Source organism: Geotrypetes seraphini, chromosome 12 (assembly GCF_902459505.1).
Source record: "Geotrypetes seraphini chromosome 12, aGeoSer1.1, whole genome shotgun sequence".
NCBI classification, from domain to species: Eukaryota; Metazoa; Chordata; class Amphibia; order Gymnophiona; family Dermophiidae; genus Geotrypetes; species Geotrypetes seraphini.
The window spans coordinates 84,970,414-84,998,242 of NC_047095.1; the positions used below are offsets into that span (position 1 = coordinate 84,970,414).

Consider the following 27,829-nt stretch of genomic DNA (forward strand, 5'->3'; position numbering starts at 1 on the left):
ACACCCGTCAGCAGAGTCTCTACAGACTAAGACAAGTTGTAAGCTTCCCTCCATCACTGACATAGGTCAGCAATGGAGGGAAGCTTACAACTTGCTGCTCTTGCTTGCTTCGGGCCTTCCTTGTTGCCGGGTCCTGCCTTCGCGGAAACAGAAAGTAGGCAGGACCCGGCAGCAAGGAAGGCCCGAAGCAAGCAAGAGCAGAAAGTTGTAAGATTCCCTCTGTCACTGACCTGTCTCCCGCCTTAGCCTGTAGCAAACTCATGCTCAGGGGCTCTAATGTGTGTGTGCCGGCTTCCTTTCTTGCTCCACCTCCCGAGATGTAACTTCCGGTTTCGGAGGGAAGAGAAGGGAAGCCGGCACGCACACGTTAGAGCCCCAGTGCATGGGTTCAAGTCGCTTACTGGCGTGTTTTTTTTTTAAGTCAGGCAGGCGTCAAACACTTTCAGCAGTGATTCAGGCTGTGCCGAGTCAGCCCAGGAAATCTCCAAGTCGGTGAGAGGGTTTTTAAAAAAATGTTGAGCAGCGGCAGCAGCAGCAGGATTCGTGATCGAGATGACAGCCAGGTGGTCATCTAAATTAGCCGGGCGGAGCAAACGACTAAAAGGCCCTAGGGAGAACACTGGCCACATACTAAGCGAAAGGGTTCTATTCGGCCGAATCCCTCATCGTCCAGACAGATGAAAATGGACCGCTTTATGACCAGGAGGCTCCGAAGTTTCGGGGCTAGAGATATCACTGTTTCCTCTGTTCACCCTACCCCCACCACGTCCGACATCAGAATTCAGCGACAGTGCCTTGGCTCCAACCCAGGGCATGTCAATGCAGCCACACAGAGAGGGAGCTGCACTGGAAAAGAACCCCGGCAATCAGGTCACCCTGGGAGCAGAAGGAAGTGGCTACCCTGCGGTGGTGACTCTGGATGGTGTCTGGAGTATGCTGAAAAGGTTGGAAGTGGTAGTAACCAAAACTATAGCAGAGTTTTCAGTGGTCGTGAGTAAGACTGATGACTTAACTATCAGTTGAGTCATTAGAACTCAAACTGCCAACAAATTTGAACAGATGGATAAAGAAATATCCTCTCTCCAAAGATAAACTATTCATTCAAAGGAAAATTTAACAAATCGAAAACTTCAATAGAAGGTTAAATCTCAGGCTACTTAATTTTCCTAGGTCAGCAGGGATATCACCAGCTGATATGTTTAAAAAGTACCTGGCAGAAATTTTGAAATTTCCACCAGAAACAATGCCTCCTATAAATTGAATTTATTATCTTCCTGAAAAAAAGAAGCCAGAGAATTTTCCTGGAAGTGACAATTTACAACCTTTTGACATGAACAATTTGTCTGAATTTTTGGAAAAATCCTCAGTAGAAACTGAATCTCATTCTATCCTTCTTGTCTCATTTGTACTAGAGCAGGATTTAAATGCTGTAATGTGCACGTTTTTCCGATTTTCACAAGCTCTATTTCTTAGTCAAATAATCTGGGTCTTCCCTGATGTGACAAAGACAACCCAAGAACGTAGAAAATTATTTTTGAATACGAGACAAGAAGTTAAAGCATTGGGGGTTACTTTCTTCTTAAGTTACCCATGTAAATGTCTTGTCAAATATGTTGGGATAAAGTATGGTTTTTTTTACCCCCGGTCAGCTCCGAGCCTTTCTGGATACCAGGAAGTTAATTCAGAATGTCTAGGGTTAGTTTAAATGCTTTGATGATATAACCCATTAAGCATATTTAACTAATTAGTAATTACTTTGCTTCCTCCAGAATAATGTTGTGGTCTAAGGAAGAGATTATTGTTTTCTTCTTTTATCTTAGGATAATATAATATTCTTTTCTGTGTTAATTATCTTATTCTCTGTATTTCCTGAACAAGTGGATGCTTGTGAATATGTTGAAAAGCAATAAGTAAATAATTTTTTTAAAATGAGGAGAGCATAACACACACAGCTGTAGCCATGCATGCAGAAGGAAAGACTGCTAGAGGGCACTAAGCTGATCTATGACGTACACTGGAGGCAGAGTGAAAAATCCGGAGTGGATTCATTCTGCAGTTCATGCAAGTATAAGGAAATAACCCTATTGTCTAGAACAGTGGTTCCCAACCCTGTCCTGGAGGAACACTAGGCCAATTGGGTTTTCAGGCTAGCCCTAATGAATATGCATGAAGCAAATTTGCATGCCTATCACTTCCATCATATGCAAATCTCTCTCATGCATATTCATTAGGGCTAGCCTGAAAACCCGATTGGCCTGGTGTTCCTCCAGGACAGGGTTGGGAATCACTGGTCTAGAATGTCTCATCTATCGCACTGGAAAACAAAATTGGGAATCTAAGATGGCAGCAGCGATAGCGATTCTGGCACTTAAAAAAAAAAAAGCCTATGGAGAAAAAATACAAACTCTAAAAATGTAGAGAGGGAGTTTTGGGAAGTGGGGGGACCTGATCCCTAACCTCAGAAACTCTTCAAAATGCCTTTTAAGACACACACACACCTCCTGATTTTCCCCAAAAGCTGCAATAATCTTACTCACTGTGCCATTCTTCTGTACTGGAGCTGCATAGGGAAACCTTTGATCAGAGAGTAGAGAAGATTTGTGCCTCAAACAAACCTGGAGTCAACAAATAGCTTGTTTCTTCAGACTGCCATCCATTCTCCAATGTGGAACTGGACCCTCAGACCCCCACCGGAGCCACACATTGTCGTGGGGGAACACAGTAGGCCCCGATTCTGGATAAAACCGCCACGGGAACTGCTCAGTCTGCGTTCAAGCCCACTGTGGACAGAACTTGAGACGAGACTGCTCCCAAGGGTACAGACCCTGAACTCTGAGACTACTGATGCAGATTGGCAACACAGGAATCATGTGAGGAATGTGCCTGTGGATCACAGACATCAGCCCTGAGAGTCTTTATCCTCTCGCAGCCAGAGATCCCCCAGGGGTGAACAGGATCCTTTGCTGCACTAAACTAAACCTTAAATTTATAGACTGGGTCATTTCCATAAAAACGGAGCTCGACCCAATTAACAATCATGAAGTAAACTAACAATAATATTAATTAAAAAATAGAATAAAACGAAGAGGAAGGAGAAGAAATAAACCAAGAGAAATAAAACAGTAAGAAAAATTAAGCAGAATGGGTTGTTAATGTTTGGAAAATAAAAATATTTTTAGTGTTCTACAGAATAGTTGGAGAGTTTAACTCTTATCCTAGATGGAATTGCATTCCAAACCTCCATTAATTTAAACATATAGGAATTTGATAGTTTTCCTTTAGATCTAATTCCCTTGAAAGAAGGGAAGGCGAGTTTTAATCTGTGTATTTCACAAAAAACTAGATCTTTGGGCATTCCAGATTAATGGAACCAGAGGTATAAATATACCAAACAAGAGTTTGAAAACGATTCAAGCACATTTAAATTGAATCCTGATACAACCAGGGAGCCAATGAAGTTTTTCCATAAAGGGGACACATGATCAGACTTCTGTTTCCCAAAGATCAATTTGGCCGCAGTATTTTGTAAAAAAAACTGCAATTTTTGAAAATTGCCTTTGATTAGTCCCAGGTAGATTGCACTGCAGTAATCTAACCGAGCTAAAATAACAGACTGTACCAAGACTGTAAAATGTTGGTGATGGAAAAATGCTTTAATCCTCTTCAACATATGCAGACTGAAAAATCATTTCTTAACCAGAGAATTTATTTTACCTTTAAACGTAAGTGAGGAATCTAAGAGAATTCCTAAAACTTTAGAAGGGAATTTGATCTGTAATGTTAATTCCTGAGGTTAGTATTATCATGGGAGGAAGATGATCCAGATTTGGCCCTATCCATAAAAGTTTAGTTTTAGCGTCATTTAGTTTCATTTGAACAGACAGTTCCCAATTCTGAAGCTTGGAAATACAATGATTTACATTGGAAGCAAGGTTTGAAAAGTTTTAATCTACTTCCGACCAGATAATCCTCGCTTCTAGAGAATAAGACTGGGGGGAGGTGGAGCTCATCCCAGAGTGATGGAAAGTGGAGCATGAAAACAAAACAATGGGCTCTCTACAACCCTTGTGTTTATTGTTCCTCGCCTAGACTTGAAGATAGGCGGGTTATAAATAAATAAATGAGGGTTTACTCACTGGTCATGACTACCAGTCCTGTTGCACAAGAATAAGGAATTAGGCCACATGATTTGAAATATTGGACCTTGATACTAAGACACACCTTTTTGCCAGTTTTAACATCTGTGAAAAGTAGGTTCAGTTTAAGTTCACTAGTGTCTTACGAGGGGCCGCTGAAAAGTTATTAGCCGAACCAACAAAGTTGGGGCAGTCTCCATAGAGGGCTATACTCTTAGGCCAGCAATTTTCTGCTTTTTCATTCTATATTTTTCCGATGGAATGAAAAAGTGGAAAATCACTGGACTAACTCCCTCTTTTACTAAGGTGCGCTAGCCGATTTAGCACGCTAAACACTAACGTGTCTATAGAATATAATGGACGTGCTAATATTTAGTAAAAGGACCCCTAAATGTATAGCCCTCAATGGAGACTTCCCAACTTTGTTGGTTTTGCCAAGAACTTTTCAGTGGCCACTCGTAGAATCAATGAAATATAGTATTATATTGACCAGTTCACTTTTGACACGAATATTTACACATTCAAAGCAGTTCTAATACATTAGTAAGGTATACCTTCTGTCCTGCTTCTCCCTTCATCAGCCCGCTCCCCAACTGCGCCTGCATTTCCTATCCCCCTCTAACATCTGTGCCTCCCCTGCCTCCATCTCTCCTATACCATCAACTGCTGCAGCAATGTAACCAGAGATTTAAATAAATATTTAAGTCGGCAGTGTCCAGTAGTGCTAGATCTTTAGGTGAACAGGGGAGACACTAGTGCTGCACGATTCACAATTCGAATTGATTCACCAATTCATTTCGGGTGAATCGATTCGAATCAATTAAAAACAAAAACAAAAACAAAAAAAAAACGGTCTTCCGATTCATTGACTGACCCTCCCCCCTTGCCCCCTAAAGCAGGATCAGCAGCGCTTCCTCTTGCTGGCCGGCCGCTGCTGCTCCTGCTTTAGAGGGCGAGGGGGGAGGGTCAGTCGGGAAATGCTGTGGTGTCCGGCTTCCCCCCTGGCCTCCCGCGCATCCATTTACCTAATTCCAGCAGAGAGCAGCCTGCAGAGAGGATCGCCGGTACTTTAGCGATCCTTGCATGTTGGCATAGGCCTCAGGAGCCGTCTTCCCTCTGCTGTGATCCTGCCTCCGACATCAGACAAATATAATTGCATAGTTCTTAAAATTTTATTGAACAAGTAAGTCTTCACTAATTTCCTGATTTAGTTTGGTGAATCAAATTACCTAACCAAGATTGAGCTTTACCTGCTTGAAAGGCCAAGGCCCTATCAAAAAATTTCTAATATCAGCAATTTTTTTGATTCGGAAATATAAATAATATAGTACGAGTAACTTAATCAGTCTATATACAATTCAAAATGAGAGATAAGGCAACCTGGAGTTAATCCAGACAACAGTTTATAACAAATGCAAGCAAATTTGAAAAGTATTCTAGCTTCAACAGGTAGCCAATGCAGTTGCTGGTAATAAGGGCTGACATGTTCTTGTTTTATCAACCCAATGATTAAGCGAACTGCTGTATTTTGGATTAGTCTCATTCTTCCAAGTATTGTTTTATAGGATCCCAGATAGATTATATTACAATAATCTAGAATGGAAAAGAATTAACGCCTGCACTAGCAATCTAAATGCAATTGGGTCAAAATATTTTTTGGTGGTTCGCAATTTCCATAATGCAAAAAAAACATTTCTTTACAAGTATATCAGTTTGTTCCACGAAGGTTAGATGGCGATCTAATGTAATTCCCATAACTTTTAGAGAAGCGATTATAGGGTATTCAAGGCCTCTTAGATTAAGAGTCTTGTCAGTGATTTTATCATTTGGACTCGCAAGAAAAAATCTAGTTTTTTCAGTGTTTAATTTCAACTTGAAATTAATTGTCCATTGTTCAATCTGATTTAAGATGTAAGTAATCTAATTTTGTAGCTCTGTAGTAATGGAAGTAACTAGCATCAGAATGGTGATATCATCTGCATAGATGTGAAATACAGTATCAGATTTAGACTAAGTCCGCAAAGGAGCAACATAAATGTTAAACAGAGAAGGTGATAATGGGGAACCTTGTGATACCCTACAAATGTTAATCCAGGAGTTTGAATATTGACCATTAGTAAATACTTGATATGATCTTTTTTTCAAGAAACCTTTGAACCAATCCCAAACCTTTCCAGATATTCCCATGGCATCTAAACACCCCAATACAATCTCATGGTCTACCAAGTCAAAGGCGCTACTGAGGTCTAGCTGAAGAATTAACGCACTAGTGCCTTGACTAAATAGACCATAGATGTGATCAATCACAGAAGCCATTACGGTTTCCGCACTAAATCCTTGTTTAAACCCAGACTGATGATCATGAAGAATGTTAAATTTTTACCCGTATCCCTCAATGTGTTTTGCAAGAAGGTAGGCATCCAACTTGCGTTTGAATCCCAAAATGGTAGTCTCCGTCACAACCTCCTCCGGGAGAGCATTCCAAGCATCCACCACTCGCTCTGCGAAACAGAACTTCCTGACATTCGTCCTTGACCTGCCGCCCCTCAGTTTGAGTCCATAGTAACATAGTAGATGACGGCAGATAAAGACCCAAATGGTCCATCCAGTCTGCCCAACCTGATTCAATTTAAAATTTTATTTTATTTTTTTTTTTCTTCTTAGCTATTTCTGGGCAAGAATCCAAAGCTTTACCCGGTACTATGCTTGGGTTCCACCTGCCGAAATCTCTGTTAAGACTTACTCCAGCCCATCTACACCCTCCCAGCCATTGAAGCCCTCCCCTGCCCATCCTCCACCAAACGGCCATACACAGACACAGACCGTGCAAGTCTGCCCAGTAACTGGCCTTAGTTCAATATTTAATATTATTTTCTGATTCTAAATCTTCTGTGTTCATCCCACGCTTCTTTGAACTCAGTCACAGTTTTACTCTCCACCACCTCTCTCGGGAGCGCATTCCAGGCATCCACTACCCTCTCCGTAAAGTAGAATTTCCTAACATTGCCCCTGAATCTACCACCCCTCAACCTCAAATTATGTCCTCTGGTTTTACCATTTTCCTTTCTCTGGAAAAGATTTTGTTCTACGTTAATACCCTTTAAGTATTTGAACGTCTGAATCATATCTCCCCTGTCTCTCCTTTCCTCTAGGGTATACATATTCAGGGCTTCCAGTCTCTCCTCATACGTCTTGTTCGTGTCACATTTGACAATGTGAATAACGGTGCCTCTTGCTCTTATTTTGTCAAATCCATTTAGTATTTTAAAAGTCTCTATCATATCCCCTCGCAGTCTCCTCTTTTCGAGGGTGAACAGTCCCAGTTTTTTGAGGCGCTCTTTATAGCTCAAATTATCCATTCCTTTTACTAGTTTCGTGGCTCGCCTCTGTACTCTCTTCAGTAGGGTTATATCCTTCTTTAGGTATGGAGACCAGTGTTGGATACAGAATTCCAAGTGTGGTCTGACCATTGCTCTGTAAAGCAGCAAAATGACGTCCGCCGATCTACTCGTGATTCCCTTCTTTATCATGCCCAACATCCTGTTTGCCTTCTTTGCCGCCACCGCACATTGAGCCCCCAGGTCCCTTTCTTGTTCGCTTTTGCCCAATGTTACACCTAACATTTTATACTCTTGTTCCTTGTTTTTCCTACCCCGGTGCATCACTTTGCATTTTTCTATGTTGAACTTCATCTGCCACTTTTCCGCCCATGCGAAAATATAACATGTACAGTTCGCTAAGAAATTTCCGAGAGGACCTGTTAGGAAAATGTCGCGAATTACAAAAAATACATCAAAAATTACAATATACAGTTTAAGAATTTTCAGGGGGGACATATTAGTAGAAATCACTATCTTCTCTGTCCTATCTTTAAAGAGGTTCCATTGGGATGATCTCTCCTGCCAACCTAGTGTAAAATTACAAATACAATGATCTGACCAGATAGTTAGTCCAACTTGCCTGTCTAAAATCAATTTTTGGATTCATCAGCTCTTTACAAGAATAAGTAATCAAATCTAATTGTTGGCCCTTCTGGTGCATTTTTACTGGTGTAGGTTTAAAAAATCCCAATGAAACTAGAAAAGAATACAAATCAATTGTATTAAATTATCATTTTGTTCTAAATGAATATTACTATCGCCCAACAAAAGATTATAGGACCCTACCATTGTATTTGTAATGAGGAATTCATAGAATTCCTACTTCGCATCATTCCATTTCTTAGGTGAAATATAAAATAAAGTTGTCTGAGCTCAAGAGGTCGGGCGGTACTGGCTCCATAGCTTGAATATCCAGTAAGTGCTAAACATTCTTCACCATGCGAAACCTAAGAAAAATAAGAAAATTCTTTTCCAAAGAACACTTCAAGATCATTGTACAATCCCTCATACTTAGCTCCTTAGATTACTGCAACAGCCTCTACCTACCTTGCCCAAATACTATGATAAAACAACTACAGACCGTTCAGAACACAGCTATCAGACTCATCTACTTGCTCAGCAAATTTGACCACGTCACACCCGCCAATGTAGACTCTCACTGGCTTCCGATAAAAGCAAGAACTCAATTCAAACTCTACTGCTTACTTTTCAAAGTAACCCATGGTATGGCCCCCAATTACCTGAACAACCGTCTTTGCCGCTACCGATTACCCAGATCAAGAAGAACTCAGAATCTTTTCACCTTCCCCCCTCATAATGGTACCCGACGTAAGAAACTTTACGACAGCCTTCTAGCAACTCAGGCAGCGAAAATTGACCCCACCATCACCAAACTGATGATCAAAACAACAGACATCAAAGTGTTTCGGAAAGAAATCAAAACATTTCTTTTCAAAAAAACACGTCCTTACTTAATATTCCCCTCCCCAATCGCACATGCACTCTCCCCTGCAAATAACACACTAGTCATCCCCTTGAACCTCATTTACGAAAAATATCCAAACCCCTAAATAAGCATCTCCCTTAGGTATCCATTTAACTCTAAATAAGCATCTCCCTTAGGTATCCACTTAACTGATTCCTTCAAAGTTAGGTATCTTTCTTCAGTTGCCTATATTGTTTTCCCCACTGAACCTTGTAACTACTTGAACCCTGTCAAGTTATTCTATCGATAAATCCAGATATCTTATACTTGTATTTCTATACCACAACATGAAATTTACTTAAATCGTTGTAATGTAATTCTCTCGGTAATGTCCTGATCTCTTTTAACTGTAATCCGCTTAGAACCGCAAGGCACAGGCGGAATAGAAATCACAAATGGAATGGAATGGAATGGAATCTTAAGCGCTGTGTTCGGGCAATCTGAAGCCGAATCCACAAACCAATCTGTCAGAGGTCGAGCAAATCCAAGCTCATAACTTGACCAAATAATGTCCAAGACTCACTGGTTGGATGTAACATGCATCTAGGCAAGCAGAAATGTTTCAAGATGGCCTCCAATCCGCAGAGGGGCAACCCTTGACCGGACACCATTGTGCCTGTTCAGCAGGAGGCGCAAAACTGGAGTAGGAAAGCTAGGAACGCCCGTAACCATTGTACCATCATTGGTAGTCCTGAATAAACACCTGCTGCATGGCACTTGCACGCAGTTGGAAGCGCTGGGCGCCATTAGATCAGAACGACCAGAACTCCAGAAGGGCCGAGTCTGTTATCAGGTCAAGTTGTAGGGCGCCGGTCCATTCCAGCATCCATGAATTCATCCAGATGTTTGTCAAACAATCACTGCTCCTGAAAAGGCAAGCCAAAGAAGCCTTGAAAGTGCGAACAGCAGCCCACTGCAGACAGAGATGGAGTACAGTACTCCCCCGATATTCGCGGGGGTTCCGTTCCAGAAACCCCCGTGAATGTTGAAAAACCGCGAATACGGTTTTTAGCAGGGGAGATAGGAGAGGGCAGCCGGAGCGCCGGCGAGTGATGGAAATCACTCGCGGTATACTCTGACCACCTCTTCCTGTACTAAAGTCGGACCTCACCAATCAGGAGCTGCGTGTACAGGAAGAGGCGGTTGGAGCATACCGCGAGTGATTTCCTTCACTCGCCAGCGCTCCAGCTGCCCGGTCACTCACGGTCGGAAAATACCGCGAATGACCAGGACCACGTATCGCGGACCGCAAACTCGCGGGGGAGCACTGTATTCTAATACCTAAGTCAAGCTTGCATAAGGACATACAATGCATCCTGCATATAAACTGTGCCCACCCAATAAAAGTTAAGGAGAGGGAACCACTGCCTCACTTTCCAGAACATGCTTTTGAGCACGACAGGCATACACAACACAAGACACCACTAAAGCAGATTCAATGCCAAAAGCAGCTGTGTCAAAGAGCTTCCTTCCGAACTTTAAAAGGTATCACCTAGCATTTAGGCTGGCTCAGGGACTAATGTGGTTATCAAAATTTTGACAATTGGAATGCCCCTAGATGGGTAACTTTTGAACAAATATTAGTTCTCCCAAATCCCATACACTTGTTACCATTCATGGACAAATATCCTTTTAATACCAATTTAAAAATAATTAATTCCTCAGCCCAGAATATTTTTTTCATTCTACAAAGCTATTAATGGTGATATTAGGGAAAGGGATCGTGTCCCTCTGTGATTTAGTAGTATCTTTGACTCCCAAATTCTATATAAAATAAAAACACTAAGTCAATTCAAAAATATCTGGGCTCTTTCTCACTTTACCACTAAGGGTAGATTGTTTTTGAGAAGAATTAGAGTATATTCTGGAGTGTACTGAATTAGATATTTATTGGCAGAGTGTTTCAATACCTCTTAATTCTCTATTATCTACATATAAGGATCCTCTTCTCTAAGTATGTAAGACCCCTATTGTTAGAAAAGAAAAAGGCGTCAATGCTATATAAAACATTGCGAGAAGTTGATAAGAGAAAAGGATGTCCTCTTTGATCATAAATGGTTTGGAGGCCTAAATTTTAAAGACGCCTTTAACAGATGGATTGGAAATTATTTTGGACTCACTCAGCTAGGCCCACTATGTTGGCATCTATATATCAATTCATCTATTTTACTTTACATAAAGCTTATTGGACCCCAGCTAAAATGGCTAGAGTACTACATTCGTCTTCTGATGTGTGTTGGTCTTGACCCTCTTGCATCTTCTTTACATATGCCTCAACATGCAAATTTATTGGTTGAGAGTTTAGCCCAGAATTCAAGCAATATTGCATATGAATAATAATTTGTTGCCTTTGTCTTATAAATCAATCATATTGCGCTCCTCAAACCCAGGTCTCATTACCAACATCATTTTAAAAAATTTTTGATTCCATGATTGCATTAGCCATTCATCAAATTATATGCAACTGGAAAGATAACTCTAAGGCCCTCTTTTACAAAGGCGTGCTAAGCCAACGCGTGTGCTAACCACTAATACGTCCATAGGATAATATGCACGTGTTAGCATTTAGCGTGTATTTAGCACACGCTAAAAAGCTTAGCGCACATTTGTAAAAGAAGGGGTAAGATTAATGTTCCTGAATGGTGGAACCATCTGTGCGTTATTAGGAAGTATGAGGAAATAATAGCAATCAAACAAAATAATATTTCTAGTTTTACTAGAACGTGGGCCCCTCTAGATAAGTTTTGTGAAATTTTTAATAACTCTAATTGACTCTATTGTGTTTTGATTATATGCAACTGGTGGGGTTTTTTTGCTTTGTAATACTGTATTATTGTTATGCATCCTTGGGTTTGTTTGTCTTTTAAATAATATTATTGTATTTAAAAAACTGTTTTATTATTATACATTGTTGTATTTAAAATTCAATAAATAAATAAAATAAAATAAAATAAAGAGCTTCCTGAGGACCAGCTCCACATGGTAGTCCTGCATAGCTTCCAACCCTAAACCATACATATAGGGAAGAAAGATGCATTTTGTCACCTGTGTCACCAAAAAATCTACCCTGGGCTGATCCAAAAATTGCTAACACTCCCATGCCATAAAATTCCAGCGTAGCCCCAAGACCTGAACATATATCACGGTACCAGGGAAGGTAGCAAACACACACCACAAAGCCAAGAGGAAGAAGTGGACGGAGCCGGCTGATAGTTCAAAAAGACTCCTGGAAAGATTCAGAAAGAAGGTCTGGCAAAGCTGCAAATTCAAACTGGCGCAGGCTCATGAGAGCATTTCCAGGCTCCCAAAAACCCAGAGGGATCCACAGATCCAGCGCAATCCCTGATCCCCGCCCCAGGAAGCTCTGCACCTGTAAAAATGGGATCAGTAAGCAAATCATCCGAAACTGGATACCCCCAGATCAGGGTCAGGCAGCACAGACAAAATGAGCAGGTGAATCTAGGCCATGTCCAAAGGAGTAACACCACAGACAGATGCCATGTAGGTGGGATTGGGACTGCGCTAAAAATCCAAGACGGTCACCGTCACAAAATTAGCACCAAAATTGAGATATTTTTCACATTTCCCAAACTCACAAAACGGCAATTTTAGGATTTTTCAGGAGGGGGAACATAGGGGAACTTTCAGGAACACTCAAAACCCCACTTTTCAAACCTCACCCGACGTGTCTCACAGGCTTCAGCCTGTGTACTCACTGTGACCTGACAGGATCAGTGCTGGAAGTCTGCTTTCAACTCTCTCATAGAAGCTGGATGAAAATATCCACTGCTACAATGCTGGGAATGCTACTAGAAAGCTGATCTTCGGGCTGCCAGTTAAACTCCAATGACTACATCTCCATCCTTGTGGACCAACAGATGCGCACCAGAATGGGAGGAGGCACAATGATGCAGCCAGCACCCTACAAGACACCGCCAGGCCTCCTAAGGACGCCTAACAGCCTGCGCTTGACCCCCTGATTAAAAGGTGAGACCACCTCAGGGATGGCCCTAAGCTTCAGAGAAAACTATGCAAGCTGGCTAACAAGTATCCAGTGGGATCAGCCTGTCAGCTACAGACTAAAGTCTGTGAATTCTCATGCAGGCAGAGCTTTATAATCGCTCCAAGTACCAAATTACCCAAAAAGGGGATGAAATTATATCATATTAAAAATAATAAAATGGGGAGCGCCAAACACACACACACAATTGCATCCAAGCGTGTATTCCTTCTGCACCATGCAGCTAAAGGGAAATAACCCTACTGTCTAGAATGCTTCACCTACTGCACTGGAAAAACTGTTTTCTTTCCTGTGTCAAAGGGTATGTACACTCTTTCACACTACTGATTTTGCTCCTGAAATTAAAACATTTTTTAAATCCTGAATGAAATGAAAAATTCCCATAAACAAAGAAACCAAAAAGAACATTTTTGAGCCACACACCCCTATTTAGTGCCTGTGATCAAGAGCTGACCAATATATTGCCCTGTTTGCTATATGGAAAAACTCCCCAATATATTATGTCATTTTATATGTTTCCTTTTGCTTAACTATGCACAAATTTTTGCACCAAATGAGTAAACTGGGCAATAAAATGTTCATACATCTCTTTGTATAACTGAGATATGCATGTTTTAAAAACAGCACATTAAAAAAATTGTACAAAGTTGTATGAATATCTTGCTATAAAAATAATTAATAGTAGTAGTAATAGTAGTATTACAGGTGAAGCTTTGCAAGTGATATTGTCAGGACAGTCATTAAACAATATACTAAACCCACTGGTTGTATCAATGTTAGATTTTTCTTTAGGGGTTAAAAAAAAAAAAATAATTATTATTATTTAGAGTATCACAGAATTTATACACATCAGGTGCATAATAGTATATTACTGAACTACTGTATAAAACCCCCACCCCCTTAGTAGCAGCTACAATCCAAAAAGGGTCAAAAACATCCGCACTAAGCAACTTAAGGCAAAACTTTAAAGAACTGCTTCAGTTCATACTCCTACTGTCCCCACACTAGACAATAACATCCAGAGTTCTGTAAGACTTTCTACCTGTAAGTTTTAAAATAAAATGGCATGTCCAGTATCTCTCTTTTCAATTTTAGGTTCAGCACGAGTACCCTACTACTCTCATCAAGATTTTCTATTCCTCGAAACTCTCTCCTTCATCTTGTTTGAGCAACTATTACACTATCTAGTTTTGCCTTGGCCTTTTTTTTTTTAGTTAAGAGATTCAAGCTGAAAAGTTATAATAAAATCAAAAGCCTTATACCTTGTTCACAAGAAATAACGGAAAGGGAGGCAAAAAAAATAATAATAATGTTTTAAGAAAACGACGAATATTTCAGAATATACCTAACATTTGAATCAAAGCTCTGCTTCTTGTTCTACCAGAATAAATATGTATTGTTTCTCTCTGTCTCGAATACAGGCTTCAACTAGTTTGGGAACGCAATCTCCCTACAGGGAACACGAAGCATTAGAGACGACTGACCATCACACGCTCCCTCCGCCCAAAAAATCCCTTTCAAATTTCCCCCAAGCCAGTGGGCGGATTGAAGGAAGAAAAAGCATGGCGGGCTCTATTAAGCAGGACTGTAGCTCTACCTCCTTGACTCCCACCCTCGAGAGGAACTGGCACACTCCGCAGGCCTGGGAGAAGGAACCACCCTCCTCCTCCGCCGCGGATGAGCACGCTTAAATAGTAGCTGAGGAGGGGGCGGAGCCGACGTTCCCTTACGGATAGCAGGAACCCCCCCCCCACACTCTGGAAGAGGACGGGGGGGGGGGAACAACACGCAGGGCTGGCCTGAAGGGAGGAGAAACCTGCAGTGCACGTCCCCTCTCCCGTACAAAATAAATAAATAAATAACCCCCAACACCGCACACCAGCTACGAACCTGAACCGCCCACCGCGCCCCCGAGGTCGGTATGGCCAGGCTCCTTCCCAAATTTTCTCTCTCAGAATTCGCTCGCTCCACTGTTCGCTTGCGCGGCGCCCCCAGGTCTTTCCCCCCCTCCCCTTCTTCCTTCAGCTGCGGCCGCTCCGGGGATGGGAGGGGCGCGTGACACCCACCGGCCAAAGAGGTGGTGACTAGAGGAGCGGGGGGGAGGAGTGAAGTGGTGGTAAGCTCGAGCGCGCGTACTTGCAAGTGTCAATGAAGAGATGGTTCACCACCCTCGACTGAGAGAAGATGGGGGTGGGGAGATTTAACATTTCTGGCTTGCCGGCGTTCACGTTTGATGAAGGAGGGGGGGGGGGCGGTTTCAACAGTAGAGGCTTGTCTAGCATTTTCTAGTCATTCAGCTATAATCTAACTAGAGAAACTATCTTTGGTTTTTATTTTTGTAATACAAGGGTTTGTTTGTTTTTTTGTCTTTTAAAAATATTTGTTGCATGTCAATAGGATTTTCGAAGAGGCCAAAGAGTGGGCTCATCCCAAAGCTGGAGACTAATATCTACAAGGGGTAAAAGGCCAAGTGGGTAAGGCTTTTTTTTGCTGGACCCCCAGCTATATCTAAAGCTAGCTCTGGAAGATGTATGTTCCAAAGATAAAAATCATCTGGTCATTTAATTTTCTTCATCATGTTGGTAGTAGTCTCTGTTTTTGTTTTACTTTTCCCTGTCTTCTTTTAGCTCTCTGGCCAGGGTATATTTGGCATTTCTTCTTTCTCCATGGCTGCCATTCATCTCATCTTGCTTCTGTATCGCAATCACTCTTGCATTGCCCCTTCAGTGGCATTGTGAGGATGGAAGGCGCCCTTGGCAAAGGCACCCCCTTGCCCTCTTCTCCCCTAACCCACACCGCATGTGCGCTTTTCCTCCCCCTCCCATACCTCTGTGGCTATTTGCTGATATAAGCTACATCTCCAACTTGCTGCCTGCATGGCTCTCTTTCTGATGTCACTTGTTAACCTCGTGACCAGGAAGTGACATCAGGGAAGTCAAGGTTGGGGCAAGCAGCAGGTTGAATTTGCTCACACCGATGAACCAAAGCGGTACGGGGAGGGAGGAGAGGTGTCGACACCCCAACCAAGATGGAACACAGGGCTGTTTGCCCCCTCTCCCACTGCGCCCCTGCTCATATCCTCCCACTGTTAGGTATCCCTCATGATGTATTTATCATCATTTGTTTGTGTCCCTATTCCTTCCCCCACTTGTTCAGTATCATTCTATATCCCCTCTTCCTTATGCTTCCCCCACCAGAAATTCAGTAAAGATCTCTATCTCTCTCTTTCTTCTGCCGCTACTCTTACTCCCAACTCCCATTTCCTGCAAGTCCAGTATCTCTCCCTCTTCCTCCTTCTCTCACAGATCCCATAATCATTTCATTTCTTTCTCCTACCTTTATGTTTCCTTTGATTTTAAAATTATAGTTCTCCCCACTTTCCTATTCTTTTTATGTTTGTCAAGTATTGTTTAGTTGGTACTTATCTGTTTAATGTTTCCCCCTTTTTTTTTTTTTAAATACAAATTGTAAAACGTTTAGAATTCATGATTAGCGTTTTATCAACATTTTAATAAACTTGAATGTATACTATCTCTCTCTCATTGCCTTCCTTTGTTCAGCATCTGTGACGTCACACCCCCACCTCCTAGTTTGGAATTTGTTCCCCCACTTTCTCCATGGACAAGGGATCTGTACCAACTACACAGAAGGTTATGTCGCAGCATGATGGAGCCAACCCAGCTAGCAACAAGCTAGAAGAGCTTTCTGCTCTTGCATACCCCCTTCACGCCTATTGTCTGCATAGTAAGTACTGTATTATGACACCCCCCTCCCCCAATTTATTGTATTTATTTTTTCCATGGTATCACCCATTGGCTAGTACTTCAGATAAATTTTCTCCCCACCATAATTTATTTTCAAGAATTTGATTTTGTTTCAAACATTTTTCCCAAGGTAGACAAGAATCCTGCCTTCAAACGTTCTTTCTGCAGCAATAACATGTCTATCATGGACCCATGCATCAGCTGCATTTACTGTCTAGGGCAGTGTCCCGCAAACTTTCTCGAGCCACGGCACACTAAAGGTAATGGCGCAGCTCGAGGCACCCAGAAGTGTGTGGACATCACTGACATCCACACATGCGTGAAGGCCTTCCAGACAGGCCCTGAGACACCAGTGGAGGGTGCCAGAAGGGAAGAGGGCCGGAGAGGCGTTGGTGCCCGCCAGCGCCTCTCCTCCCCTTTGTGTCACGACACACTTGAAATCTCAGGAGGCATACAGTTTGTGATACACTGGTCTAGGGAGTAATTCGTGATTCAGGCTTGCCCAGACTATAAGAAGATGAACTCAAAGGCGCTTAAAATCTGTGACCTCAAACTCCATGATTACCTAGATTTTCAAGAGATCAATGCCTTGGCTCCAAATTTAGAAGAAGAATCTTCTTGTACCAAGAAAGCTGCTTCAAAGATTTTAGACCCTGCTGTCCCCTCTAATGCCTTACTGCATAGAGATATGAAGCAGTCAAAATTTTATTGAAAGTATTTACTTACAAACTACAAAGTCTTTACATAAACAATTCAAGATACATAGAACAAGGCAATGATATTGAATGACACAGAAAGCATTAAAAAGAGATGGAAAGAATATACAGAAAATTTATACAACAAAGGCAATGAGGATAACATTGAGGGAACTTGAACTGGAAATTGACGCTGAAGAAGAACAAGATATTTTAAAAGAAGTCATAGCAATTAAAACTTTTTCTATAAACAAGTCACCTGGTATCAACGGTATTCCGACTGAATTAATCAAAGGCGCAGAAGGTGCTATCATGGTCCTCACTCGACTGTCAACAGATTTGGAAGGAAAACACATGGCCAACTGATTGAAGATCACTGTTCATACCTATACCGAAGAAAGATAACACCAAGGACTATAACAACTGCAGAGTGATTGCATTAATTCCACACACCAGCAAAATATTGTTGAAAATAATACAACAAAGGCTACAGTCGTACGTTGAGTAAGAACTACCCGAAGTTCAGGCTGGTTTCAGAAAAGGTTGAGGAACAAGAGACATTATTGCCAATGTTAAATGGATATTGGAGAAGAGCAAAGAATACCAAAAGCCCCTATACTTATTGCTTCATTGACTACAGCAAAGTTTTGACTGTATGGATCAGGATAAACTATGGAGAACTGTAGCACAAATGGGAATACACATACACACATCTCATCTGATAAAGAGCCTCAACAAAAATCAAGGAGCTGCAGTGAGAACTGAATATGACAACACCGATTGGTTTCCAATAAAATGTGGCATCAGGCAAGGACGCATCTTGTCACCTTACCTATTCAACATTTACGGCAAAGCCATTTTCAGGTAGATTTCTTACATCTTCTTCCATAAAGACCAAAGCAAAGAATTAATTTAGTCTCTCCACTTTGGCCTTATCCTCCCTGAGCGCACTTTTTATTCCTTGTTAATCCAGTGGTCCCACAGATTCCCCTCACAGGTTTTCTACTTCTGATGTACCTCAAAAATTTCTTACTATGAGTTTTTGCCTCTTTTGCAAATTGTTCTTCATATATTTGTTTAGCTTTCTTTATCAATGCTTTGCATGTAACTTGCCAGTGCTTATGTCTCTTCCTATTTTCTTCATTGGGATCCGTTTTCCATTCTTTAAATGTTTTCATGGCTGTAATATCATCTTTTACTTCACAATTTAATTATGTCGACTCTCGTTTTCTCTTCTTTCCACCTTTTTTAATGCTTGGAATACATCTGGTCTAGACTTCAACGATGGTATTTTAAAACAATATGCATGCTTGGTTTACACTTCAGACCTTTGTCAGAGACCCTTTTAGCTTCTTTTTAACTATTTTCTTCATTTAATTGTAGTTGCTCTCGCAAAAATTAAATACCGCTACAGTAGATTTCTTTAGTGACATCACTCCAGTTATCAGCTCAAATTTGATAATGATATGATCATTGTTTTCCAGCGGACCCAACACAGTTACCTCTCATACTATGTCCTGCGTTCCACTAAGGACCAAATCTAAAATAACTCCCCCTCTTGTCAGTTCCTTGACCAGTTGCTCCAACAAGCAGTCATTTATGACATCTAGGAATTTTACCTCCTTTGCACTCCCTGATGTAACATTTATCCAGTCAATATGGTAGTTGGATCTCCGCACCTCTACTTCAAGTAAGAAGAAAAGCGACTGGAAGAAACACCATGGGGAAGATTCGCTGAATACTGAGTGGAGCACAGTCTGACACCAAACAGAGCTAAGTGACATTCTTTTTGATATCTGCTGCTGTGTAGCTTTGAAGGAAAACTTTTCTGCAGGGGGCTGTCTTGACCAATTACTATACAGTATTTTGATATGATAACAGCGTATTAAGCAAGACCTCTAAAAGAACTGTTGGGAGTTTTTTTGGCCTATGAAGCTCATCTGAGGCCTTTTTGCTCTTAATTTTAATATTGTGGGATCGGGTTAGGACAAGAGCCTTTTTCAGTGAATGTTTATGGCAATACGGCGTTTCCCTGTCAGTAAATAGTTTCTTACCTTTGCATATGAGTAAGAGTTGTAGTTGGAATCACCCATTTGTAGTTTTGTAGTTGAAATCACCCATTATTATACAGTTGCCCAATTGACAGCTTTCCTAATCTCTGAAAAGATGGCTTTTAAATATTTGAAAGAGATGCATACAATTTAGATCAGTGGTCTCAAACTCAAACCCTTTGAAGGGCCACATTTTGGATTTGTAGGTACTTGGAGGGCCGCAGAAAAAATAGTTAATGTCTTATTAAGGAAATGATGATTTTGCATGAGGTAAAACTTTATAGTTTATAAATCTTTCCTTTTGGCTAAGTCTTAATAATAATATTGTAATTTAAAGCTAAAGATCGAGAAACTGTTTTATTTTACTTTTGTGATTATGATAAACATACTGAGGGCCTCAAAATAGTACCTGGCGGGCCGCATGTGGCCCCTGGGCCGCGACTTTGAGAACACTGATTTAGATAAATGTATTATTTACACAACTAAGCCACATGAAGCCACTTTACTATATACATTCTGACCCAAAAGACAGGGACATAGAAACATAGAAGATGACGGCAGAAAAGGGCTACAGCCCATCAAGTCTGCCCACTCTGCTTACCCACCCCCTGTCTATGCCCTAATGACCCAATTTTCTTATCTTGACTCTCGTAGGGATCCCACATGGGTATCCCATTTATTCTTAAAGTCTGGCACGCTGTCTGCCTCGATCACCTGCACTGGAAGCTTGTTCCAATGATCAACCACTCTCTCTGTGAAGAAATACTTTCTGGTATCGCCATGAAATTTTCCGCCCCTGAGTTTGAGCGGGTGCCCTCTTGTTGCCGAGGGTCCCTTGAGAAAGAAAATATCATCTTCCACTTCGACACGTACATGTTTCGATCATGTCTCCCCTCTCCCTATGTTCCTCGAGAGTGTAGAGCTGCAATTTGTTCAGTCTCTCTTCATACGAGAGACCCTTGAGCCCCAAGATCATCCTGATGGCCGTCCGCTGAACTGATTCAATTCTGCGCACATCTTTACTGTAATGTTGCCTCCAGAATTGCACACAGTACTCCAGATGAGGTCTCACCATGGCCCTGTACAACGGCATTATGACTTCAGGCTTTCGGCTGACGAAACTTCTATTGATACAACCCAATATCTGCCTTGCCTTAGATGAAGCCTTCTCCACTTGATTGGCAGTTTTCATGTCTGCACTGATGATTACTCCTAAATATCGTTCTGCTGAAGTCCTAGTTAAAGTTTCTCCGTTCAAGAAGTATGTACTGCATGGATTTCTGCTTCCGAGGTGCATGACCTTACATTTCTTAGCATTGAAGCCTAGCTGCCAAGTTGAGGACCAACTTTCCAATGTAAGCAGGTCCTGCGCCATATAATTCTGTAAACTGCATTCACTTACTATATTACATAGTTTGGCGTCATCGGCGAATAGTGTTATTTTACCTTGAAGCCCTTGAGTCAGATCCCCTATGAATATGTTGAAAAGGAGTGGACCCAGGACCGAGCCCTACGGCACTCCACTGGTCACCTCCGATGTTTTAGAGAGGGTACCATTAACCACCACCCTCTGAAGTCTGCCACTCAGCCAATCATTGACCCATGCAGTTAGTGTCTCTCCTAACCCCATCGATTCCATCTTGCTTAGCAGCCTGCGGTGTGGGACACTGTCAAAAGCTTTACTGAAGTCCAGGTACACGACGTCCAAAGATTCTCCCAAGTCCAACTTTCTTGTTACCCAGTCAAAGAAGCTGATGAGATTGGATTGGCAGGACCTACCCTTGGTGAATCCATGCTGACTGGGATCCCGAAGATTCCCTTCATTCAAGATCGTGTCCAATTTGCTTTTAATTAGTGTTTCCATGAGTTTGCACACTATTGATGTGAGACTCACCGGTCTATAATTCGCAGCCTCTGCCCTGCCAAACACCTTAAAGTCCTAAACAGAAAGGCACTGAGGGTAATTTTTTATAACGGGATGCCTACTTGTGAGACTGGTTTAATGTGCATAAGTTGTGCAAATTTTATAAATGGAATTTACCGTATGTTGCATACTTATTATAAAATTACCTTCTAGCCTGGAAAGTAGGTGCCCCCATTTACATGTTTTTCTTAGGCTCGTGCATATGTTCCAGTGACATTTACCTACATCTATGCATATTTTATAATGTAGGTGTGTAAGTCTTAATTCCACACATCCTGGAATGCTTATGCTTATTCCAGATATAGTTGTGTACAGGTAGGCTGTCTGTGCCTACTTTTATGTGTATATATTCTAGGCAGTTTTATGAGATCCTATTTCTATATTTAAAATGCAGTTTTAGACAGAAATGGCTTAAATATTACAGCCATAACACTAAAATCATTTTCAAGAAACTTGCATCTTTACTTGACACATTCAAGGAGAATCTACTGCAGTGTGACATTCCACACTGTTTGGTAAAAGCTCTTTACTGTTTTCTTGTGGGGAAAAGTCTTAAGTCATCTCCGGTTTTATTGGTCAAATGGCAGCAACACAGCAAGCATTTAGTTTTTCTGCTCTTTATCTGTTCCTTGAGAACTGCAGTCGAAAACTATTATCCTTCAGGGAAAACTGAAAGCTTGGTGATATGACTAAGCACTTCCTTAGCAACTCCTGTGCTTAATTTTATGACCAGGCTCCTAAATAGTGATTATTAGGAAGCGATGAAACAACTGGGATGTGGTAGAAATGCAGAATTCTGAACAGTCTACATATGTTATGTGATTTGGTGATTCTGTCTTTGATTGTTTTATGTGATAGATTTCATATACTGTACTATTAATATGAATGGCACTATGTCACCCTCCAGGAAGCCACTATGCGGAGTCCCGCAGGGATCACCTTTGTCTCCTATCCTCTTTAACATCTACATGACTACTTTGAAGTTTTTGTGTTTATCTCCCTGTGAAACACTATATGCATATGCAGATGACATCTTTGTTATCCTTGAGATAGATTCGAATCTCTTTAACTTTGTCGGGAACATAATAGATTGTATAACGAAACTCCAGTCTTGGGCCCAAATGAAGCTGAATGAGTCCAAAACAAAATTACTTTGGCTTGGTCCATAATTAGAGCAGCTACCTTCGTCCATTCTATTGCCTTCACTGCAGATTGCATTTTCAAGTAAAGTTTTGGGTGTCTTTATAGATTCAACACTTTCATTCAACGACCATCTTAATTCTCTGGTAAAAAATGTTTTTTCAGTCTCCATATGTTGAGAAAAGTGAGATCCTGTTTCCATCAACAACATTTTGCTGTTCTTGTACAATCAATTTTTCTTTTGAGTCTGGATTACTGTAATTCAGTCTATCTAAGCTTGACCAAGAAAAGCTTACAAAGATTTCAATTGATCCAGAATACTGCTTGTTTCTCTTGTTGCTTCATTAATAAAAATGATTTAAAAAAAAAAAAAGATCCAGAATACTGTGGCTAGGCTGATCTTTACAAAAAGTAAATTTGATCGTGTCTTTCCGCTTTTGCAAAAAATTCATTGGCTTCCAATAATTTCTAGGGTTTATTTTAAATGCGCCTGCTTAACATCTATGATCTTGCATGGCATCTTCCCTCTTTTAATTCTCCTGTCATGGAATTCTGCAAGATCTGATATTACCAGATCTACTCAAAAATTCAAATTGTCTTTTCCTACATCGAAAGGCGTTATCTACATTGGCAAATTAGGAAGATCTCTACTTTTCAAAATTACTGAGTTTTGGAATAATCTTCCTGTTCAGCTGCACGATCTGGGCTCTTTCCAACTACAGTCAAACTTTGGTTTGCGAGTATAATTTGTTCCAGAAGCATGCTTGTAATCCAAAGTACTCGTATATCAAAGCGAATTTCCCCATAAGAAATAATGGAAACTCAGACAATTCGTTCCACAACCCAAAAACTTTAATACAAAATACTATACGTACTTGTGTTGCAAGACCTCGCTCATTTAGAACAGTCACTACACTTCTGCAATGTCAGAGAGAGACGAACCATCGGCTCAGTTGTGATGATGTGACGCATGTATATTGTATGTACTCGTATTGTAAGACTTTGCTTGTTTAGAACAATCACTCACTCGAGGCATCAGAGAGAGAAGAACCACCGGCTCAGTTCTGATGTGTGTATACTGTATGTACTTGTATTGCAAGACTTTGCTTGTTTAGAGTAGTCACTACACTCCTGCAGCATCAGAGAGAAGAACCATTGGCTCAGTTGTGATTTTGTGACGCGTGTATACTGTATGTACTCGTATTGCAAGACCTTGCTTGTTTAGAACAGTCACTAACTCTTCTGCAGCATCAGAGAGAGAAAAACCATCGGCTCAGTTGTGATGTTGTGACGCGTGTATACTGTATGTACTCATATTGCAAGACCTTGCTTGTTTAGAGCAGTCACTAACTCTTCTGCAGCGTCAGAGAGAGAAGAACCATCGGCTCAGTTGCAATGTTGTGACGCGTGTATACTGTATGTACTCGTATTGCAAGACCTTGCTTGTTTAGAGCAGTCACTAACTCTTCTGCAGCGTCAGAGAGAGAAGAACCATCGGCTCAGTTGCAATGTTGTGACGCGTGTATACTGTATGTACTCGTATTGCAAGACCTTGCTTGTTTAGAGCAGTCACTAACTCTTCTGCAGCGTCAGAGAGAGAAGAACCATCGGCTCAGTTGCAATGTTGTGATGCGTGTATACTGTATGTACTCGTATTGCAAGACCTTGCTTGTTTAGAGCAGTCACTAACTCTTCTGCAGCGTCAGAGAGAGAAGAACCATCGGCTCAGTTGTGATGTTGTGACGCGTGTATACTGTATGTACTCATATTGCAAAACCTTGCTTGTTTAGAGCAGTCACTAACTCTTCTGCAGCGTCAGAGAGAGAAGAACCATTGGCTCAGTTCTGATGTGTGTATACTGTATGTACTTGTATTGCAAGACCTTGCTTGTTTAGAATAGTCACTACACTCCTACATATCGGCTCAGTTCTGATAATGTGACGTGTGTATATTGTATGTACTCGTACTGCAAGACCTTGTTTGTTTAGAACAGTCACTACACTCTTGCAGTGTCAGAGAGAGAACCATTGACTCAGTTGTGATGATGTGACGCGTGTATACTGTATGCACTTGTATTGCAAGACTTTGCTTGTTTAGAACAGTCACAGAGTGTCAGAGAGAGAACCATCGGCTCAGTTGTGATGTGTGTGTACTGTATGTACTTATATTGCAAGACCTTGCTTATATATCAAGTTAAAATATAATAAAATGTTTTGCTTGTCTTGCAAAATACTTGCAAACCAAGTTACTTGCAATCCAAGGTTTTACTGTATTTCAAAAACATCTGAAAACCTGGCTATTTTCAAAGTTGAAATTCCATTTCTCCCCTTACTATCTCAAAATCATATTGTATTTGTTATCTGCTAATTTTTGTAAACCGTTCCAAGCACTATTGTTTATAGAGAAGAAGGTATATAAGCCTAAGGTTAATTTTAAGATTTGTTTTTATTGTTATAGCTCATTTTCAAGTACCGTATTTTCGCGGATATAACGCGCACCCGTGTAAAACGCGCACACGGGTATAGCGCGCAGAAATCACGATGATATGTACAAAAACTTTTGTATACCGCGCTCACGGGTATACCGCGCATGATGCCCGACGCTCCTTTCGCCCGCCATGACTTTCCGTGCGCTGTCCCGACTCTCCCTTCACCCCCCCTGACTTCCGTGCACTGCCCTGACTTTCCGTGCGCTGTCCCGACTCTCCGTTCACCCCCCCTGACTTTCCGTGCACTGTCCCCCCCTTGAAGTCCTGTCCCCCCTTGAAGGTCTGTCCCCCCTTGAAGGTCTGTCCCCATCCTGAAAGCCTGATGCCCCCCCCCCGACGTCCGATACATCCCCCCCCCCCGGCAGGACCACTCGCACCCCCACCCCAAAGGACCGCCGACTCCCCAACAATATCGGGCCAGGAGGGAGCCCAAACCCTCCTGGCCACGGCGACCCCCTAACCCCACCCCGCACTACATTACGGGCAGGAGGGATCCCAGGCCCTCCTGCCCTCGACGCAAACCCCCTCCCCCAACGACCGCCCCCCCCCCAAGAACCTCCGCCCGTCCCCCAGCCGACCCGCGACCCCCCTGGCCGACCCCCACGACACCCCCACCCGCCTTCCCCGTACCTTTGTGTAGTTGGGCCAGAAGGGAGCCCAAACCCTCCTGGCCACGGCGACCCCCTAACCCCACCCCGCACTACATTACGGGCAGGAGGGATCCCAGGCCCTCCTGCCCTCGACGCAAACCCCCCTCCCCCCCCCAACGACCGCCCCCCCCAAGAACCTCCGACCGCCCCCCCAGCCGACCCGCGACCCCCCTGGCCGACCCCCACGACCCCCCCACCCCCCTTCCCCGTACCTTTGGTAGTTGGCCGGACAGACGGGAGCCAAACCCGCCTGTCCGGCAGGCAGCCAACGAAGGAATGAGGCCGGATTGGCCCATCCGTCCTAAAGCTCCGCCTACTGATGGGGCCTAAGGCGCGTGGGCCAATCAGAATAGGCCCTGGAGCCTTAGGTCCCACCTGGGGGCGCGGCCTGAGGCACATGGGCCCAACCCGACCATGTGCCTCAGGCCGCGCCCCCAGGTGGGACCTAAAGCTCCAGGGCCTATTCTGATTGGCCCACGCGCCTTAGGCCCCACCAGTAGGCGGAGCTTTAGGACGGATGGGCCAATCCGGCCTCATTCCTTCGTTGGCTGCCTGCCGGACAGGCGGGTTTGGCTCCCGTCTGTCCGGCCAACTATCAAAGGTACGGGGAAGGGGGGTGGGGGGGTCGTGGGGGTCGGCCAGGGGGGGCGCGGGTCGGCTGGGGGGGCGGTCGGAGGTTCTTGGGGGGGGCGGTCGTTGGGGGGGGGGGGGGGGGTGTGCGTCGAGGGCAGGAGGGCCTGGGATCCCTCCTGCCCGTAATGTAGTGCGGGGTGGGGTTAGGGGGTCGCCGTGGCCAGGAGGGTTTGGGCTCCCTCCTGGCCCGATATTGTCGGGAAGTCGGCGGTCCTTCGGGGTGGGGGTGCGAGTGGTCCTGCCGGGGGGGGATGTATCGGACGTCGGGGAGTCGGCCGGGCAAGAGGGCTTGGGCTCCCTCTTGCTCCGATCGTGGATGCGGGTGCGGGTGGGAGCGCGTGCGAGCGGTCGTTCGGGGTGGGGGTGCGAGCGGTCCTGCTGGGGGGGTGAATCGGGCGTCGGGCGGGGTGGGAACTATGTTTAAAAACTTTTGTATACCGCGCTCAGGCATATAACGCGCGAGGGGTATGCGCGGTAGGTAAAAACGCGTATAACGCGCGCGTTATATCCGCGAAAATACGGTACTTACAAAAAGGCAAATAACCACATGAAAACAGAAAGAGAGCAACCAAGGAGTGAGATTCAACTAAGAACTGGAAAAGCTATATAACACCCCAAAATAGCTACAGTCATTGCTACTAGAGAATGAATTTATGAAAAAAACCAAAAGGTCCATGGTTTTTCAATGAGAGCTTTCTGGTAGCCATCCTAATCTGAAGCAAAAAACAATGATGTGTGAGCTTCAAACACAAGATCACAAGAAGAAAATGTCATAAACATTGCAATCAGCATCAGCAATCGATACCCACATGAGAAAGAAATTCCACATAAAGATAACACATCTATGGCAGTCTTATATCAAAACTTCAGAGGTGTCACTCCAAGCTCAGCCATCCTCTCATTGCCAGGAGCTTTACACACCAACCTCATCAGTTTTGAAAAAAATATTTCTTTTATATATTTAGTGTAATTAATACGTGGAGGGGCTTAATAAAAAAAAACTAAGTCCCCTTATGGCCTAAGGCCCTAAACGCTGAAAGTAGCAGCAAGGAAAATGTTCATTCTCAAAAAAACAACAACATCCAAAATGAGAGTTTTTTTTGAGAATGGCCTACCTCTACGTTCAGCAGTTTAATCATCTAGACCACCACTACATCTAACCTTAGAACACATTATCAACCAAAAAATTTCCCAAATGCTCAAAACAAGACCTTTTAGGTGAATGAGGGACCAGTCCTTCGCCTAAAAGCTGGATTCTGTAACCGGTGTCTGTCAAAAACAACACCAGTTACAGAATTCCCCTCCCCCCCTTGCAATGATTTCAGCAAGAGAGATGCCTAATCTCTTCTGCCGTGATCACTATCCATCCCCCACCCCCAAACCCTGACAATACCGGCAGGAGGAAGCCCAACCCCTCCTGCCGAGGCGCATCCCCAATCCTGACAATACTGGCAGGAGGGA

At 42.8% G+C, this 27,829-nt stretch overlaps 1 protein-coding gene and 1 long non-coding RNA gene across 8 annotated transcripts in view; one reads left to right on the plus strand and one right to left on the minus strand.

Moving 5' to 3' along the window:
• Window positions 1-15,202, minus strand: part of RALGPS2 (Ral GEF with PH domain and SH3 binding motif 2) — a 595,760-nt gene extending 580,558 nt beyond the window's left edge. For 2 of the 7 annotated variants that reach the window (XM_033915478.1, XM_033915474.1), the window contains exon 1: window positions 14,914-15,097. The gene's annotated coding sequence lies outside the window, so the exon portion shown is untranslated. The other 5 variants (XM_033915479.1, XM_033915473.1, XM_033915477.1 and 2 more) reach the window with 4 other exon arrangements.
• LOC117346109 overlaps window positions 14,795-27,829 on the plus strand; it is a 46,860-nt gene continuing 33,825 nt past the window's right edge. The window contains exons 1-3 of the long non-coding RNA XR_004536557.1: window positions 14,795-14,938; window positions 15,421-15,497; window positions 16,584-16,767. This is a non-coding gene — a long non-coding RNA (uncharacterized LOC117346109). The remainder of the gene's footprint in view (window positions 14,939-15,420; window positions 15,498-16,583; window positions 16,768-27,829) is intronic.